Source organism: Salmo salar, chromosome ssa15 (assembly GCF_905237065.1).
Source record: "Salmo salar chromosome ssa15, Ssal_v3.1, whole genome shotgun sequence".
Taxonomy (NCBI): domain Eukaryota; kingdom Metazoa; phylum Chordata; class Actinopteri; order Salmoniformes; family Salmonidae; genus Salmo; species Salmo salar.
In genome coordinates, this window is record NC_059456.1 from 36,221,944 (window position 1) to 36,242,599 (window position 20,656).

General features: G+C 46.3%; 1 protein-coding gene across 19 annotated transcripts in view; it reads right to left on the bottom strand.

The window, feature by feature from the left end:
- LOC106571353 (receptor-type tyrosine-protein phosphatase kappa) overlaps positions 1-20,656 on the bottom strand; it is a 176,287-nt gene that overhangs the window by 85,985 nt on the left and 69,646 nt on the right. The gene's annotated exons all lie outside the window — the stretch shown is intronic.

Genomic DNA, 20,656 nt, shown 5'->3' on the forward strand with positions numbered 1-20,656 from the left:
AGAGAGACAGAATAAACATTTACAATAATAGTTCATGCTAGCTGCAGCCTAGCTCTAGCTTAAGGATGGGCAACTGGCGGCCATGTGACGCCCCTTTTGTAAGTCTGCGGGTGAATTCCCCACCCCACCCCCAAAAAAAGGCTCAACATACAGTGGAGGAAAAAAGTATTTGATCCCCTGCTGATTTTGTACGTTTGCCCACGGACAAAGAAATGGTCGGTCTATAATTTTAATGGTAGGTTTATTTGAACAGTGAGAGACAGAATAACAACAAAAAAATCCAGAAAAACGCATGTCAAAAATGTTAGAAATTGATTTGCATTTTAATGAGGGAAATAAGTATTTGACCCCATCTCAAATCAGAAAGATTTCTGGCTACCAGGTGTCTTTTTAAAGGGAGTGCTCCTAACCGCAGCTTGTTACCTGTAAAAAAGACCTGTCCACAGAAGCAATCAATCAATCAGATTCCAAACTCTCCACCATGGCCAAGACCAAAGAGCTCTCCAAGGATGTCAGGGACAAGATTGTAGACCTACACAAGGCTGGAATGGGCTACAAGACCATCGCCAAGCAGCTTGGTGAGAAGGTGACAACATTTGGTGCGATTATTCACAGATTTACATTTACGTCATTTAGCAGACGCTCTTATCCAGAGCGACTTACAAATTGGTGCATTCACCTTATGATATCCAGTGGAACAACCACTTTACAATAGTACATCTATATCTTTTTGGAAGAAACACAAAAGAACTGTCAATATCCCTCGGCCTGGGGCTCCATGCAAGATCTCACCTCGTGTAGTTGCAATGATCATGAGAACGGCGAGGAATCAGCCCAGAACTACACGGGAGGATCTTGTCAATGATCTCAAGGCAGCTGGGACCATAGTCACCAAGAAAACTATTGGTAACACACTACGCCGTGAAGGACTGAAATCCTGCAGCGCCCGCAAGGTCCCCCTGCTCAAGAATACATATACATGCCCGTCTGAAGTTTGCCAATGAACATCTGAATGACTCAGAGGACAACTGGTGAAAGTGTTGTGGTCAGATGAGACCAAAATGGAGCACTTTGGCACCAACTCAACTCGCCGTGTTTGGAGGAGAAGGAATGCTGCCTATGACCCCAAGAACACCATCTCCACCGTCAAACATGGAGGTGGAAACATTATGTTTTGGGGGTGTTTTTCTGCTAAGGGGACAGGACAACTTCACTGCATCAAAGGGACGATGGACGGGGCCATGTACCGTCAAATCTTGGGTGAGAACCTCCTTCCCTCAGCCAGGACATTAAAAATGGGTCGTGGATGGGGATTCCAGCATGACAATGACCCAAAACACACGGCCAAGGCAATAAAGGAGTGGCTCAAGAAGAAGCACATTAAGGTCCTAGAGTGGCCTGGCCAGTCTCCAGACCTTAATCCCATAGAAAATCTGTGGCGGGAGCTGAAGGTTCGAGTTGCCAAACGTCAGCCTCGAAACCTTAATGACTTGGAGAAGATCTGCAAAGAGGAGTGGGACAAAATCCCTCCTGAGATGTGTGCAAACCTGGTGGCCAACTACAAAAAACATCTGACCTCTGGGATTGCCAACAAGGGTTTTGCCACCAAGTCATGTTTTGCAGAGGGGTCAAATACTTATTTCCCTCATTAAAATGCAAATAAATTTATAACATTTTTGACATGCGTTTTTCTGGATATTTTTGTTGTTATTCTGTCTCTCACTGTTCAAATAAACCTACCATTAAAATTATAGACTGATCATTTCTTTGTAAGTGGGCAAACGTACAAAATCAGCAGGGGATCAAATACTTTTTTCCCCCCACTGTACGGTTGTAGTATTTATTAGGATCACCAATTAGTTTGTGCCGAGGCTACTCTTCCTGGGGTCAAAAAGGAAACCAACACACACACACACACACACACACACACACACACACACACACACACACACACACACACTAGCACTACATTTACATTACAATTTAGCCATTCAGCAGACGCTCCTCATCCAGAGTGACCCACAACTATTGTATTCATCTTAAGATAGCCAGGCGAGACAACCACACATCACAGTCGTATCACATACATAATACAATACATAATGCAAAGCAAAACACAGTCCCCGTTGCGGTGTTCTTTTTTCATTTTTTAATTTTTTTATCTGGTTTTATTGCTAGCTTGAGTTACCTGTGATGGCAGAGGGTTCCATTTAGTCATGGCTCTATTTAATACTGTTTGTTTCCCAGCCTCTGTTCTGGACAAGGGAACTGTGAAAAGACCTCTGGTTGCATGTCTTGTGTGATACTGATGAATGTCTGAACTGTGTGCCAACTGCTTGAACACATTTCGGTACCTTCAGCACATCAACACCTCACACAAAGACCAACAGCGATGCCATCAATCACTCCTAAACTTTGAGCCAGGAAAGATAAGCATGCATGTCATTGACATTTGTCCTCTGTGTACATCAAAGTGCAATACGTGCTACTCTGTCCTGGAACCACTGCAATTTGCCTAAGTCTTTCTTTGCCGCACCTGACCACATAACTGGGCAGTAGTCCAGGTGCGACAAAACTAGGGCCTGTAGGACCTGTCTGCTTGACTTAGATGTCAAGAAAGCAGAGTAAGAATAGTAGAATACAAGGTGCAATTTTGAAATGTGGTTTTGCATCAGTAGTTTTACTCTTATGTCAGTCACTGACAGACACTCAATTAGCCCATGTCAGCAAAAAATGTTAGGTTGATAAGTTAGTCTAGCGGCCAGCTATCTAAACTTGTAGTAATCATGGTCGAATTACTGACGGGGGGCCCCATTTGTATTTGATTTGTGTTTATTATGAATCCCCATTAGCTGCCAAAGCATCAGCTACTCTTCCGGGGGTCTGGCAAAATTAAGGCAGTTATACAATTTAAAAAACATTACAATACATTCATAACAGATTTCACATTCATAACAGATTTCACAACACACTAAGTGTGTGGCCTCAGTCCCCTACTCCACTACCATATATCTACAACACAAAATCCATGTGTACGTGTGCGTATAGTGCATATGTTATCATGTGAGTATGCATGGGTCTGTGTCTGTGTTGCTTCACAGTCCCCGCTGTTCCATAAGGTAAATTTATATCACTTTTTAAAATTTGACTCTACTGCTTATGTAGAAAAAGCCCATGGAGTTGGTGGAATAATCCTTTAACTCATTGCCACTTACTCAGCTGGGCCAGGGGCACTTTAATTAGGTCAGGTGGAAATGTCCGACAGATCTCCACTCCATAAAAGGAGGAAATCACCATCGCCTGATCGCGCTGCTTTCTCTTCCTTCACTCTGTCAAATCCAGAAGTCCTGTGCGTCCATGAATCCACACTACTCAGTAAATATACCACTTTATGGTTAAAGGAATTCCTGCCTCAGTCTCATCCATTCCTCTGTCACCTGACCCGTGACCACCTGTTCACCCTCACTGTCAGTCATCCTACCTGTCCAGCTACCCACACAGATTCCACTAATCTTTCAATGGTCCTTCAAGCCGGATGATGACGGAACCAAAGACAGGTGGAAAGGAAATGAAGGGGGAGAATGAGGAATTGTGTCCACTGGAAGGAGGGAGAAAGGAAGGGAGAGCAGCGGAGGGAAAGGTCCTGGAACAACGAAAAGGTCCAGGAGCTAAGCCTAAAGTAACAAAGGCTTCATCCTCAACCACCAGTAGTACCAGGAGAACCAGGCAAGCACCTGGTTATCTTAAGGATTATGTAGTTGAGTTTCCCACATCCAAGGGCAAGCCCACCAGAGCTCAAATTGGTGATGGATCAGCTGTACGTTTCAGCCATCAACCATCCCCTCTGGACCAAGGACCAGAAACTGCTTTGGGACGGGAAAGTGGTCTACAGGAAGAACCTATGGAGGAGGTAACTCCCACCGCACAGGTCGACCAGCTTCCTGAGACCAGCTCCGCTCACCCCTTAACTGAAGGGAAATCATCGAGGCACTCTAGACGGAGTGAGAGTTCGACCAGTGGATACCCCTTTAGATGTGGCCATGGCAGCCGCCATTCACTAGCCCTCAGCGAATCACAGACCACTGTCCTACAAGAGAGGATGAAACTATTAGCGTTGGAGGAAATTGAGCGTCAGATTGAGGAGGAACGACAGGCTGACGAACGATGTCACCTATTGGATGTGCAAGCCCGTAGAGCTCTACAGGAAAGGGAATTCATTGCCAAGATACCTGGCACAGCAGCGACGGCACCGTCAAGCAAGAAGGGAATTGGAGGAGGCACGGATGGTCTCATCCTTCCTGGAGAGGAACGAACAGGGAGCTGACCTGACCACCATTCCAGATGGACCTGACCTGTCTGCCTTTCTTTCCCAATCTGCCCCTCTGGTACAGCATGGTACACAGTCCCCGGAGGCTCCAAGGTCAACAGCCAACACGGGGACAGACCACTCCGCAAACGCCCTCTATGCCAGTGACAGAAGTTAGCTTTCCTCCATCTGGACAAAGCATCACTCCTTCGCCTTTTCGCCAATTACCAACCACGGCAAATCATTCCTCTCGTCCAGGGCCTGGACCAGGCCAGTCCTCAGACGGCAGGTGGGAGGGCTCTCACCCAATTCCGGCTGCCACCTATGGAGGGTCTGGGACAGTAGGGGACAGGCCCAATGAGGCCACAGTGGGCTCATCAGAAGTCCCGGGTTTATCCTTCACGCAACCAGAAGATGGAGCCAACATTATGAAACTGCTAGTAGCCTCAGCCTATGGAATTCCCAGACCCAAACTGCCATACTTTGAGAGCGGAAAGGAGAGTGAATTTGTCCTTTTGGAAATGGCATTGGAGAGCCTACTGGGTATTCACAGTCATCTGTCAGAACGCTACAAGTACCAAGTACTAATGGATCACTTGCGGTTTCCCAGTGCATACAAGCTGGCCCAATCCTTTATGCACTCCGCAATACCATACACTGCCTCTCTCCAGGCCCTGAAAGCGAGATATGGCGAGCCAAGCCAGCTAGTCCAGAATGAACTAAACAACATCCTGAACATGTCTCCAATTAAAATGGGAGACCATGCTGCCTTCCAAGAGTTCTCCCTGGCTGTCCAATCCCTGACCTCGATGCTCCAATCCGTTGAAGGAGAAGACGGGAACGAGCTGAAATGTGGCTCCCACGTGGACAGGCTTCTTACCAAGCTTCCAGCGTCCCTCAGAGACAGTTTCGTTGAACATTGTTTGAACAAAGGCATCCTGAAAGAGGGCTTGAGAAGCACCTATGCTCTCAGAGACCTGGCCGCATGGTTGCAGGTGAAAGCGAGGGCGAAGAGCATCGCTCACCAGGCCACAATCTCAGCCATAGTCTACGGGGGAAGGAAGGAGTTTGAACGCCAGGAGGGACAGAAAAGGCCAACTCCCACTACTATGTACTTAAATAGTGAAGCTGGGGAGGAACCCGGGAAGAAGACCCCTCTCAAGAGCAAGAACATCAAATTTCAGCCTTACTGCCCATATTGCAATAGTAAGGGGCACTTCCTTGGCTCATGCCCCAGGGTAAAAAAGCTCACTCAACCTCAATTGAAGGCTTGGATCACTTCAGGCGAGCGATGCTACAAGTGTGCCCGTAGCCATAAGGCGGAGACCTGCACATTGAGGAAACCCTGCAATCGCTGTACGGAAATCCATCTCACAGTGTTGCATGATGCAATTCCCCAAGCACAGAAAGAGCAGAGTATGCTCATGGTAGGAGCTGTAAAGGAGTTCTACCTCGACCAGCAGAACCGGTCTCCAAGGGTCATGTTGAAGGTGGTCAAGGTCACTCTGTGGAGTGGAGGGAGAAGCATTGATACATTCGCCGTTCTAGATGATGGGTCTGAACGAACAATCATTCTCCCGGCGGCCACCCGACAGCTTAACCTGGAGAGGATCCCCGAGACCCTTAATCTCAGAACGGTGCGACATGATGTTATCCAAATGAAAGGCTCTGCTGTGACCTTCAGCATTTCCCCTTCAGGAAACAGGGACGTGACCTATACTATCACCAATGCCTTCACGGCGGATGGCCTGAAACTTGCAGAGCACTCCTGCCCGGTAAGTGTTCTACAGAAACAATATCCTCATCTCCGAGGATTGCCTCTTCCTAGCCTGGCCAGAGTAGCTCCACTTATCCTGATTGGGTCAGACCACCCACATCTCGTCACCCCGACTGAGCCTATACGAGCTGGACCAGAAGGCGGGCCCGTTGCTGTCCATACATCCTTGGGTTGGGCTGTGCAAGGTCCAGCCCATTTACTTCTCTCCACCCAAGCTGTACAGTCACAGCAAGTCCTCTTCACCAGAAGCAATCCAGCTCCATCCCCCTGTCCAGCTACTGACCTCCTTCGGAATGTTGAGATGCTATGGAAGATGGACACCTTCTCCAACCGGAAGCTACAGGAGGTCACTCGCTCTAAACAAGACTCCTATGCATTAGACCTCCTGGAGAAGCGCACCACCACCACTGAAATGGATGGCGTTCGGAGGTACGCAACCCCACTGCTACGGGTGCCCAACCATCCTCCTCTGGCAACCACGACGCGGGCTGTACTCCCACTATTGCGTGGAACGGAGCGATGCCTGGTGAACAATCCTGAGCTTGCTGAAGTTCATAACCGAGAGATTCATAACCTTGTAAAGGCAGGCTATGTCACCAAAGTGACAACTCAAGAAGAGGGAAACGCACTCGGCGAATCCTGGTATCTCCCTCATCATGTTATCCAGCAACACGGTGGGAAGTACAGACTTGTCTTCAACTGTTCATTCCAAGCTGCTGGTCAAAGCCTGAATGACTGTCTACTCCCCGGACCAATTTTAGGTCCTTCCTTGCTCGGTGTCCTTCTCCGGTTCCGGCAGCACTCTACAGCCATCAGTGGAGACATCAAAGCCATGTTTCATCAGATTCGTCTGCTGCCGTCCGACACTACACTGCTCCGGTTCATATGGCGAGATATAGAACGAGACGCAGAGCCCACAATCTATGAATGGCAAGTACTCCCATTTGGCACCACCTGCAGTCCTTGATGTGTGCCATATACGCTCTGCAGAGACACGCACGGGAGCACCCAGACAGTGACCCAGAAGTATGGGATTCAGTGGAAAATGCCTTCTATGTGGATAACTGCTTATAGAGCATCCCATCCACGGCTGAAGCGAAAGCACTCCTTGACAAAGTACGGAATCTCCTGTCCAAAGGGGGATTTGAGGTCCGACAGTGGGCGAGTAACAGAGCGGAGGTTATCCAGCACCTCCCGCCACAAGCCAGGTCTAGTAGCAGTGAACTATGGCTATCGCAGTCTGGCGCTAACCCACAAGAGCCCACTCTAGGATTGAGATGCAGCTGCATACCGGATACCCTGGGGTACAAGCACCGCTCCGCCCTGAGTACCAAAACCCCCACTCTGCGCACCATCTATCACACCCTGGCCAGTCAATACGATCCCCTTGGGTATATTCTGCCATACACAACCCGGGCCAAAGTCTTAGTCCAGGACCTGTGGCAGACCAAGAGGGACTGGGATGAACCGATCCACCTGGCTGACCTAGTGGAACGATGGATCTGTTGGGAAACAGAGTTATCGGAGCTCTCTGAAGTCCAAATGCCAAGATGTTATGTACCACCCTGTGCTGAGCAACTGGGATCATGCCTGGAACTGCATGTGTTCTGTGACGCTTCAGAGCGAGCTTATGGGGCGGTTTCCTATCTAAGAGTGGAGGATAAGGCAGGCCACATCCATGTATCCTTCGTCATGGCCAGGTGCAGGGTCGCACCCAAGAAGCAGTTGTCAATGCCTAGGCTGGAACTCAGTGCTGCCCTTTCCGGAGCCCAGTTGGCATCAACCTTGCGAGCCGAGCTCACCTTGCCAATCCAAAGGGTCATCTACTGGAGTGATTCAACTACTGTATTGACTTGGCTCAAGTCGGAGTCCCGCAGGTATAAGGTGTTCGTCGGAACTCACATTGCGGAAATCCAAGACCTAACAGAAGTCCAAGACTGGAGGTATGTTGACAGCGTAAACAATCCTGCTGATGACGTTACTCGTGGTAAAACACTTAAGGAACTGGCTCAACCCCATCGCTGGAGTTTGGGGCCACCATTCTTGTCCAAACCAGAGAACGAGTGGCCGACAGCCCCCAGGCGTGCAGCCCCTCCGCAACCAACTGAAGCTCATGAGTTAAGGAAGTCCACCCAATGCTACAGCATCTCTATGGAACCGACAACAGCTCTCCCTGACATGACACAATCCCAAAACCTGCCGGATCTGATCACCGCCACAAACCAGACCTCAGATGGGGTGGCTTCCGTACCCACCTCCCTCGCGGCAGAGACACTACTCCTCCAGCATGCACAAGCAGTTAGCTTCCCTGAGGAGCTAAAAGCTCTGAAAGCCGGTAGGGAGGTGGCTAAGGACAGCCGTCTTCTCTCTCTGGCCCCAGAATATGATCGAATCCTTGGAGTGATCAGAGTCGGAGGGAGGCTGCGCCAAGCAGAAGTTTTGGATCCCGACGCTATCCACCCAATTATCCTTGACTCCAGACACCCTAGTACCAGGCTCCTCATCAAGAGTTATGATGAGAGGCTTCTCCACCCAGGGCCAGAGAGAGTCTATGGGGAGATGAGGCGGAAGTACTGGATACTTGGAGGACGAGGAGCCATTCGTAAGCACCAATACGCCTGTGTGGAATGTCAGAGATGGCGGGCCAGAGCCACGGTGCCCAAAATGGCAGATTTACCCCCTGCTCGCTTGCGCCTCCTCAAACCACCCTTCTGGTCAACAGGAGTGGATTGCTTTGGCCCCTTGACGATCAAGTTAGGTCGTCGAGTGGAAAAGTACTGGGGCATTCTATTCAAGTGTTGGACCACTAGATGTGTCCACCTGGACCTACTGGAGAGTTTGGATACTGAAGCGTTCCTCATGGCCCTACGGCGGTTTATCTCCCGACGGGGGAAACCCTACGAGATCCTGGCTGACAGAGGCACAAACTTCAAGGCAGGAGAAGCCAGGTTAGAGGAAGCCTTCCAAGCCATGGAACCCAGCCTCCAGGATCAGCTGATGGACCAACAAATCTCATTCAAATGTAACCCTCCAGGAGCTCCTCATTTTGGAGGAACATGGGAGCGAGAGATCAAATCTGTAAAGACGGCCTTACGAGTCGTACTGGGGGACCAAACTGTCACGGAAACTGTCTTGCGGACTGTCCTGATAGAGGTGGAAGGGATACTGAACTCCAAACCCTTGGGATATCTCTCTGCAGACATCGCTGACCCCGATCCGGTTACACCGAATATGCTCTTGATGGGACGCCGAGATGCATCACTTCCTCAAGCCATGTACGCTGATACCAACCTCGTTGGCAGGCGCCGGTGGCGACACAGCCAGATCTTGGCTGACCATTTCTGGGCCCGATTCATTCGGGATTACCTACCAAATCTACAGCACAGAGGGAAATGGCGGAGAGAAATGGCCAGCCTGGAAACTGGCCAAGTCGTAATGATGGTGGACCCTCAGCTGCCTCGAGCCTCCTGGCCTGTGGGCCGTATCACTAAGATCATGCCTGGGACCGATGGTCGTGTTAGATCGGTGGAGATCCAGGTAAAGAACCGGACATATATCCGGCCAGTTGCCCGACTAATTCCTCTCCCTGAGATGACGGAGGACGGGGAGCAATGAGCCTTTTTTGAGGAGTGTGGAAATTAACCAATTTCCGGGGTGGCTGTAGAAAAAGCCCATGGAGTTGGTGGAATAATACTTTAATTCATTGCCACTTACTCAGCTGGGCCAGGGGCACTTTAATTAGGTCAGGTGTAAATGTCCGACAGATCTCCACTCCATAAAAGGAGGAAAACACCATCGCCTGATCGCGCTGCTTTCTCTTCCTTCACTCTGTCAAATCCAGAAGTCCTGTGCGTCCATGAATCCACACTACTCAGTAAATATACCACTTTATGGTTAAAGGAATTCCTGCCTCAGTCTCATCCATTCCTCTGTCACCTGACCACCTGTTCACCCTCACTGTCAGTCATCCTACCTGTCCAGCTACCCACACAGATTCCACTAATCTTTCAGCTTACATCAGTTACCTGATGTGGAATAGAGTTCCATGTAGTCATGGCTCTATGTAGTACTGTGCACCTCCCATAGTCTGTTCTGGACTTGGGGACTGTGAAGAGACCTCTGGTGGTATGTCTTGTGGGGTATGCATGGGTGCTAGTTGATTAAATAGACAGCTCGGTGCTTTCAACATGTCAATACCTCTCACAAATACAAGTAGTGATGAAGTCAATCTCTCCTACACTTTGAACCAGGAGAGATTGACATGCATATTATTAATGTTTGCTCTCTGTGTACATCCAAGGGCCACCCGTGCTGCTCTCTTTTGAGCCAATTGCAAAAGTCCCTCTTTGTGGCACCTGACCACCAACAGTAGTCCAGGTGCGACAAAACAAGAGCCTGAAGGACCTACCTTGTTGATAGTGCTGTTAAGAAGGTAGAAGGTACTGAACAAAACATATAAACGCAACATGCAACAATTTTACTGAGTTACAGTTCATATAAGGAAATACATCCATTTAAATAAATTCATTAGGCCCTAGCCTATGGATTTCACATGACTGAGCAGGGGCGCAGCCATAGGTGGGCCTGGGAGGGCATAGGCCCACCAACTGGGGAGCCAGGCCCAGCGAATCAGAATGACTTTTTCCCCACAAAAGGGCTTTATTACAGACATAAATACTCCTTAGCATACCCACCCTCCCCCCTCAGACGATCCCGAATGTGAAGAAGCCAGATTTGGAGGTCCTGGACTGGCGTGGTTACACGTGGTGTGCGGTTGTGAGGCCAGTTGGACATACTGCCAAATTCTCTAAATAAAATTACGTTGAGGCGGCTTATGGTAGAGACATGAACATTAAATTCCCTTGCAACAGCTCTGGCGGACATTCCTGCAGTCAGCATGCCAATTGCACGCTCCTTCAAAACTCTGTGCCACTGTGTTGTGCGACAAAACTGCACATTTTACAGTGCCTTTTCTTGTACCCAGCAAAAGGTGCACCTGTGTAATGATCATGATGTTCAAATCAGCTTCGCGATATGCCACACCAGTCAAGTGGATGGATTATCTTGGCAAAGGAAAAACGTTCACTTACAGGGATGTAAACAAATTTCTGCATAGAATCTGAGAGAAATATGATTTTTGTGTGAATGTCGGGGATGTTTTATTTCAACTCAAAAAACATGGGACCATCATTTTACATGTTGAGTTTATATCTCTGTTCGGTATAGAATTGTAAGAAATTAATACTAAAACTTCAACATTTTTCTCTCCGTCAAGACGATGGCCACTAGAATGTTTTGCTTGCAAGGTGGGGGAAACAACATTTTGCTTAGGGCCCCCAAATGGCTAGGGCCGGCTCTGACTACATCTTGGTATGGATGTGGGGACACAGACCCGCAAGCCACTGCGTCCCCCCACATGAGTATTTTGTGGCCCCCACCCCCATCAAAAGTTGCCCATCCCTGCTCTAGCTTAATGATGGTATTTGGCTTTTAGCTGAGATACATATCATTTTAAGTGATCTCCCTCTTAACGCATAGGACATTGGCTAAACCAATCTTAAACCAGCACTTGCGATAATTCCAATACGAGGATTATGGTATAAATCTTGAAGGAAGCAGTGGATCTAAGTACAAACAGTGCAGCCATGGGACTCTGCCATGATCCCCGCCCCCCCTTCTATATATCTACTTTCCACAACTAGTGAAAATGGACAGATGTACTGTATTCGGTTAGCAGATTTTTCACTCAATACCATGATCTTATTAGAGCCTGGTCTTACCACATAGATGAACAACAACATCTATTAGTCTTTGGGGTACAAGGTGATAGAGTAGCCATTTCCAAACTACCGATTGCAATTTTCAGTTGTCACAGTAAAGAGAAGAGGCTGGACATCATTGAAAATTGAAGTTGAGAACAAAAAAAACTCTGCTGTGACACCCTGTGCTGGAGCAATTATCTTAACTGAGCTAGATGCAACAGGCTAGCCCTTATATCACCCTGCCATAAACCAGTGAGCTCTCCTCACAGCATCAGACCCCTGACAGCTCTTTGAAAATAACAAACTCTGAACCCCTCCAGGTGGGGAGAAGACGGTGACATATTCACAACACAGGCTGAGGATGACAGCCAACGGAATAAAAAAAATAAAACACTCAGTGGATATGCAAATTGGTGGTTTACATTTGTTCATCCCATTTTGATTTGAGGAACTAAGGAGTTTACTCAGCAACCCTGTGACAAAGTTCAATTATCCCAAAATGTCTCCACACAATAAGTCAATACAGACAAAATGAAAGGTCTCTGAAAGGTGATATACACAGCAAACTCAAATCAAATTATATTTGTCACACGCTTCGTAAACAACATTTGTAGCTGTAATCATTACATATGCTGCTTCTACTGTTTACCATCTGACACTTTATTCGTAGTTAGGTCGGACAAAGTTGAATTACTGTTTAACCAATGCCCTTTTCTCCACACACCAAAAACATAAAAATCAGATGTGTTCTTTTTTTGGCCAATATATGCAGCTTTTTGTTTATAATACACTGTCCACTCTCCCAAGTTGATGCCCAAGAGACCAAACAGCCTCAGATTGGACAGTGAAACACACAGGCTTGCACCTGCAGGCGACGTGCAGATGTTTCATTTCTCTCTCTCATGTTGTCATGGCTGAAGCCAGCGCAAATTCCTACTATTTATGTGTCCAGGTTAAACGTGGGACGTCCCTGGTTATTGCATCATTTTCAGATCTATTAGAAGCGATTGATAGACGAAACAATGTAATTGAACCAATTGACTGGCCAGAGATCAGGGCATTCATCGGCAAAGAGCAGGGCAAGCTGATAGTATTTTGGACAACCAAATTGAACTCAAAATGAAATCAAGTGTGTCAGCTGTATGGCGATTTGCGATTCATAACTTACATTTTAACGGTACTACCAGTAGTAGTAGGCCAACCCATAACACCATGACGGAATGCGTTTGAAGTGATGATTAGCCGCCGAGAACAGCTTGCATGTCCAGCAAGGTACATCGTCAGTGGCACTCACACACTTCCTGCAGATCAGCAGGTGGGGGCTTTTCGTGGCAGCCAGACGAGACAAGGATGTGGTGAGCAAAGTTACTGGGCTTGAATTTAGTCACGCTTTCTCTATATAGATTGATGCTTCTAATTGTGCATGTTTAAACAACATGTTTTTATGATTAAAAGGTTATACTCTGTGGCTGGATTTATGCATTTTTTTCCCCAATGTGACATTAATTTGGCAGACCTAACTTGACTGACCCTCTTTCTACAAGGCCTAGTCTATGAGAGGCCCAATCATATTTGTATGAATATTTTGTTAACGCCTAGGCAATAAAGATACATTCAGGTAATTAACTCATTATTATGCATCAACATTTTAATTTGATTACAATGATTTATTGTCAATCATTCTTCAATTTGTTAGGCGATACAATTAAGTAGATTAATGAACTGATAATACATTACTTATTTTTTTTTGTTTATATAATTTTTGATTATGATAGAATATTGTATTATGTTATACATCCTATGTGAATAATGTTCATTAATGTTAATTTGTGTATTAATAATAATCATCTTACTGGCCAATTGTGTGAGTCAGGGGCTGGGGCCAAAGAGGGCAAAAAATTGAAATAGTATTTTTTAAACATTGTAATTTTTAATCCAACCACAGGACCCCACTCTCTATGTTCAAAATACACCAGAGAGCATAATGTATTCACAGAGGATCTATAGTTTATAAAAAATAACTGTTGATTAAGATATCACAAGCACATACAGGTATCTGCAAAATAAAGGAAAACACCAACAAAGTGTCTTAAAAGTGTCTACCTGGCCTGATGACTCCTGGCTGCCCCCAGTCCACCTGGTCGTGCTGCTACTCCAGTTTCAACTGTTCTGCCTTCGGCATATGGAACCCTGACCTGTTCACCGGACGTGCTACCTTGTCCCGGGACCAGCTATTCTCTCTCTCTCTCTCTCTCTCTATACCAATACCACACCTGCTGTCTCGACCTCTGAATGGCCCTGCTGGTCATCTATGAACATCTTGAAGAACAATCTGGCCTTAATGGCCATGTACTATCTCCACCCAGTACAGCCAGAAGAGGACTGGCCTCCCCTCAGAGCCTGGTTCGTCTCTAGGTTTCTTCCTAGGTTCTTGCCTTTCTAGGGAGTTTTTCCTAGCCACCATGCTTCTGTATACCACTTTGTGACATCTACCGATGTAAAAAGGGCTTTATAAATAAATGCCTCTAGCAGTGCATCTCAGTGCGAGAGGCGTTACTACAGACCCTGGTTTGATCCCGGGCTGTATCACAACAGGCCCATGATCAGGAGTCCCATAGGGCGGCGCACAATTGGCCCAGCGTCGTCCGGGTTAGAGTAGGGTTTGGCCGGGGCAGGCCCTCATTGTAAAATAAGAATTTGTTCTTAACTGACTTGCATATTTAAAAAAAGGTTAAATAAAACATAAATAAATTGATTGATTGTTGGGCAACCATGAGCCTCCAGAACAGCTTGAATGCGCTTTGGCATAAATTCTACATGTGGACCTAAGCCATGCCAGGAAAATGCACTCCACACCATAATATATACTTTGTATCCCTTGTTTACTCAAGTGTTTCCTTTATTTTGACAGTTACCAGTATGCCTACAGTCAGGAAGGCTGCAGTTTGAGCAGCATGCGAGTTAAATATACAACCTGTTGTGTCGTGGCAATAGACATATAATCCATAGAAGGGTATTGTAACTTCTTACCCTGGTAAAATAGACTGTTATTAAACTTGTGTACACTAGCAATGGATGCCAGTCCTGACTTGAATGGGAACTGCCATCAATGGATTATATTTCTATGGTTGGTTGCAGCTGTTGGTTTTGCAGATTTCAAAATAAAAATCGCAGGAAAAACATAGTTTGGAAGCAAAAGCCTACTGCTGAAAAGAGAAGACTAATCTGTCTGAAAAACAAATCAAATACTTTTTTTTTAATCAACAACCACCAATTTTTTGATAACTGCAGCACTGTTTTTCAAAGTAGCTCATCTTGAGAGTCTATTGCCACGACGAGCACATCGGCCATCACCGTGAGTAGCCTATGGCTTCATCTTCATCATTAGGTGAGTCAGTGTGCCACTGGACATTTTATTTAGTAGCCTACTGTAGCCTATGACATATATACTGTATATACACTACACGACCAAAAGTATGTGGACACCTGCTCGTCTAACATTCTTTTTAAAAATGTAACTAGGCAAGTCAGTTAAGAATAAATTATTATTTACAATGGTGGCCTACACCGGCCAAACCCGGATGACGCTGGGCCAATTGTGCACCGCCCAATGGGCGATCACGGCAGGTTATGATACAGCCTGGAATCGAACCAGGGTGTCTGTAGTGATGCCTCTAGCACTGAGATGCAGAACATCTCATTCCAAAATCATGGGCATTATTAGGAGTTGGTCCCCCCTTTGCTGCTATAACAGCCTCCACTCTTCTGGAACATTGCTGTGGGGACTTGCTTCCATTCAGCCACAGATAGCATTAGTGAGGTCAGGCACAGATATTGGGCGATTAGACCTGGCACGCAGTCGGTTCCAATTCATCCCAAAGGTGTTCGATGGGGTTGAGGTCAGTGTTCTGTGAAGGCCAGTCAAGTTCTTCCAAAACGATCGACAAATCCTTTCTGTATGGACCTTGCTTTGTGCACGGGGGCATTGTCATGCTGAAACAGGAAAGGGCCTTCCCCAAACTGTTGTCACATAGTTGGAAGCACAGAATCATCTAGAATGTCATTGTATGCTGTAGCAATAAGATTTCCCTTCACTGGAACTAAGGGGCCTAGTCCGAACCATGAAAAATAGCCCCAGACCATTATTTCTCCTCCACCAAACTTTACAGTTGGCACTATGCATTGGGGCAGGTAGCACTCTCCTGGCATCCGCTAAACCCAGATTCGTCCTTCCGACTGCCAGATGGTGAAGCGTGATTCATCACTCCAGAGAATGCGTTTCCACTGCTCCAGATCCAATGGCGGTGAGCTTTACACCACTCCAACCGACGCTTGGCATAGTGTATGGTGATCTTAGGCTTGTGTGTGGCTGCTCGGCCATGGAAACCTATTTCATGAAGATCCCGAAGAACAGTTATTGTGCTGACATTGCTTCCAGAGGCAGTTTGGAACTCGGTAGTGAGTGTTGCAACCAAGGACAGACGATTTTTACGTGCTTCAGCACTCGGTGGTTCCGTTCTGTGAGCTTGTGTGGCCTACCATTTCGCGGCTGCGCTGTTGTTGCTCCTAGACATTTCCACTTCACAATAACAGTACTTATAGTTGACCGGGGCAGCTCTAGCAGGGCAGAAATTTGACAAACTGACTTGTTGGAAAGGTGGCATCCTATGACGGCGCCACGTTGAAAGTCACTGAGCTCTTCAGTAAGGCCATTCTACTGTCAATGTTTGTCTATGGAGATTGCATGACTGTGTGCTCGATTTTACACACCTGTCAGCAACGGGTGTGGCTGAAATAGCGGAATCCACTTATTTGAAGGGGTGCCCATATACTTTTGTATATATAGTGTATATAGACTGGAAGTAGCAAGGAGGCGCTAGCTATTTAGATTGGAAGTAGCAAGGAGGAGCTAGCTATATAGATAACAGTTTGTTTATCTGAGTTGTGCTGATGACATTTCATATTGTCATCTGCCTCAACTAAAGCCCATTCTTGTGGGAAGCTGCTATAGACCACCAAGTGCTAACAGTCAGTATATAACGTGTGAAATGCTTGACAGAGAGAGGTATATTTTCTGGGTGATTTAAATATTGACTGGCTTTCATCAATCTGCCCACTCAAGAAAAAGCTTCAAACTGTAACCAGTCAACCTACCAGGGTAGTTACAAACAGCACAGACATGAAATCATCAACATGTATTGATCACATCTTTACTAATGCTGCAGAAATTTGCTTTAAAGCAGTATCCAAATCCATTGGATGTAGTGATCACAATATAGTAGCCATATCTAGGAAAACCAAAGCTCCAAAGGCTGGGCCTAATATAGTGTATAAGATGTCATACAAAAAGTTTTGTAGCGATTCCTATGTTGTTGATATTTGTTGTGGTGTGTATTGAGGAGCAACCAGACGCTGCACTTGACACATTTATGACATTTCTTATTGCAGTTACTAATAAGCATGCACCCACTAAGAACATGAATGTAAAAACTGTTAAATCCCCGTGGATTGATGAGGAATTGACATATTAAGTTAAGAACAAATTCTTATTTACAATGACGGCCTTCCCCGGCCAAACCAAGACGACACTGGGCCAATTGCTCGCCACCTTATGGGATGTGATACAGCCTGGATTTGAACCAGGTACTGCAGTGACACCTCTTGCACTGAGATGCAGTGTCTTAAAGATGCAGTGTCTATTACGTGTTTTAGTTTTCTATTATTTCTCTATTTTATTGTTCTGCTTTGTTGGGAAGGGCCAGTAACTAAGCATTTCACTGTTATTCTACACCTGTTGCTTACGAAGCATGTGACAAATAACATTTGATTTGAGACTGCAGCTGGGCTGGGCCTACATGGAGCCTGCATGCGCTGCACATACAACCATGATGTCAGCAACTCCTGCCATCCCAGCCGGTTGTGTGTGTGTGTGTGTGTGTGTGTGTGTGTGTGTGTGTGTGTGTGTGTGTGTGTGTGTGTGAGAGAGAGAGAAGGGGGGGGGCTGTAATAGATTTTCTGCTCAATATTACCAATTTGTTCACTGTGATAGTAACCCAGTTCTATCAAATATTCATACTAGCCACTTCTGTGGTCTGCAAGTGAATAATGTATATATTTACATTGTGAGCATAAACATTTGGTTGTACAGACCTACTCCAAGACATTCTTTCTTTTTTCTCTCCCTTTCTCTCAACCAGAGAGAAATACATTCCACTGATTACAGAAAGAGCTCTGATTATGAATATTATCACATAGGCAACCAACACAAGTAGGAATATCAGAAACTGATACTCAACTGCGAGACTCTTTAAACAAACTTGGAAATATACAGCAAACATTGTCAGAGATGACAGATGTGTGTTTGCAAACACACATCTGTCTGCCAGGCACCCACTCATCACATTACCCAGCTGATGCGGGGATATTTGCCGTTCTCTTATCGCCTTACCTGCCAGAGATAAAGGCCTGGGGTGGAGAGGAGGAGAGAGGAGGAGAGAAGGAGAGGAGAGGCATTCTGCTGGAGGAGCAGAATGCTACACAACCCTCCCCCAACTGCATTTATTCCGCTGATCATTACCACAGCGCTCACAGAGTAAACATTGTCAGAAGAAATAAAACAATTGATACAAATGTGATGAGGGAAAAGCCTTTTATTTCCGCGGGAGCAGCCTGGGAGACGTCATTCATCACGTCTACAGGGGGAGAAAATAAAACATCTGCCGAAATGCAGCACCCTGTTTTGAGGCCTCCGGTGGGATGTGCAATGCTGCGCAGGCTCTCTTTCTCCTCCAGGATGGCCCATTAGAAGCAATATATTCTGGCTTCAGACTCCCACCCATGATTCCTCACAGGGCGGTTCATAGGAGGCACATCCCTCATAGTTGAGAGTAATCTCTAGCTTTGTGTTATCTATTTCAATGTATCATTTCACCCGCTGCATGCCGGCATAAGAGCCCATTACTTTATTACGGCAGAGAGCCCCGACAATAATGAAGGGCTTCTGAAAAATGAAAACATGTTTTGAGGTACAAAAGTGAGATTCTACCTTACTAACATTGACTGTTTCAATATTCAGATCAATAGCCGGGGCCAAATTAGAGTGATTACACTCGGAGAGATTGAGTCTGAAGCATGATGAGAGGGAGGGAGGGAGGGAGGGAGGGAGGGAGGGAGGGAGGGAGGGAGGGAGGGAGGGAGGGAGGGAGGGGAGAGGCCTGTGGTGTGTGTAGATGTTCACTCAGATTGTAGCCAACTGAGAACAAATTCCTGACCAAAATCAAACCACTAAAGCAAGGATAGGATATGTAGCGAATATAGAACCAACACTGACCACAATGGAAGAGCCAACTCAAGTCTTTCAAAGGGCTCAGGCTCATTTCACTTCAATAAGAATTAGACTCTAGAATCCATAGCGAGTGTGGCTCTTATGTTAATCATCTTAAGAGTGTGTCATTAACACTGATTAAATGACCCTAATGGATGTATTGCATAGCTCTGCTCCGGCTGGAGAAAGCCCTCAGTGCAAGAATGCAATTTAACTCAATGTAGCACAGTCAGCACCTTCCAAGAGGTCAAATATGGACCGTTATGATAAGACCTGTTATTTCTACTCGACAGGAGGGCTGTATTCACACACACACACACACACACACACACACCCTTCTGCCAGCCATCTATAGGTTCCCACTCAGTCAGAGAGTCAGGAATGAGTCCGAGTTGGGAGGGCAGAAAGCCAAGATAATGAGGAGGAACGGGGGTTGGAGGTGGAACGACCTTAACAAGAGATGCCAGCCCTCAGCCCTCAACCCTCCCCAACAATGCGTTCTTTCTTTTCCCCTCACACACATTCGCACAAACCAACCCCCGCCCATCCCAAGCGTACACAACCAGGCGTGGCTTGCCCTCTCGCACACTCCTTGTGACTCACACTCCTGTAAGACCCCACTTGCCACTCCATTAATTAAAACTGTTCTGAAGACGCGCACACACCCCTGAAGACAACTAGAGCGGAGGGTTCTGGACCGCAGGTAAGACCATTTAGGTCAGTATCCATGGGAATTAGTAAACATTGTCTGAAGAGACACACAAATACTATATTGACACATCACGCATGTATGACCATTTCACTAATGTGTGCTCAGCTGCAAACGTTACATTCTGGCATAATACCTGACAATACCTTAATAATAAAACTCCCCAGACAGTATGAAATCTCACTTCTAACTTATTATTAACCATTCCTTATGACATGTTTAATTAACCCTATTTAGTCATTTATTTAAATGCGCATGCCAGAAATAAAGACCTATTATTAAGGTAAAATCACATGATTCTCTATAGTAACAGACAATATTTATTGAAAAAAAATACCAGCTGTCAAATTTGTGTCTGGTGTCATCACTCCAATCAAAGGTGTCAAAGACACCAAAGTTCAACGTGATGTGGATTCAGAGAAATGCGGACAAACAAAATAAACAGCAGCCTCAAAGGGAAAGAAAAAGAGCGAGAGAGAGAAAGAGATGGAGAGAATGAGAGAACCAGAAAGAGACATGCTGGCCCTAGAGCTTCATTAGTTTCTCACCTCTGATATTAGAGGCTATTCATTATAATGCACTGCTCTCCTAAATGATCCCTAATCCCCTGTGTGTAGTCTAATTTACAGGCTAAAATGTCTAAGCTTGCTCCGCTCTCTGCAGGGTGTGGGGCTGTCAGGTGTTTATGAGTGGATCCATTTACACAAGGCCTTTACCAGCACACCTTTTGGAAGACAGCAGCTCAGTGGGAGACACAAAATGTCCTTCAGCAGTGGAG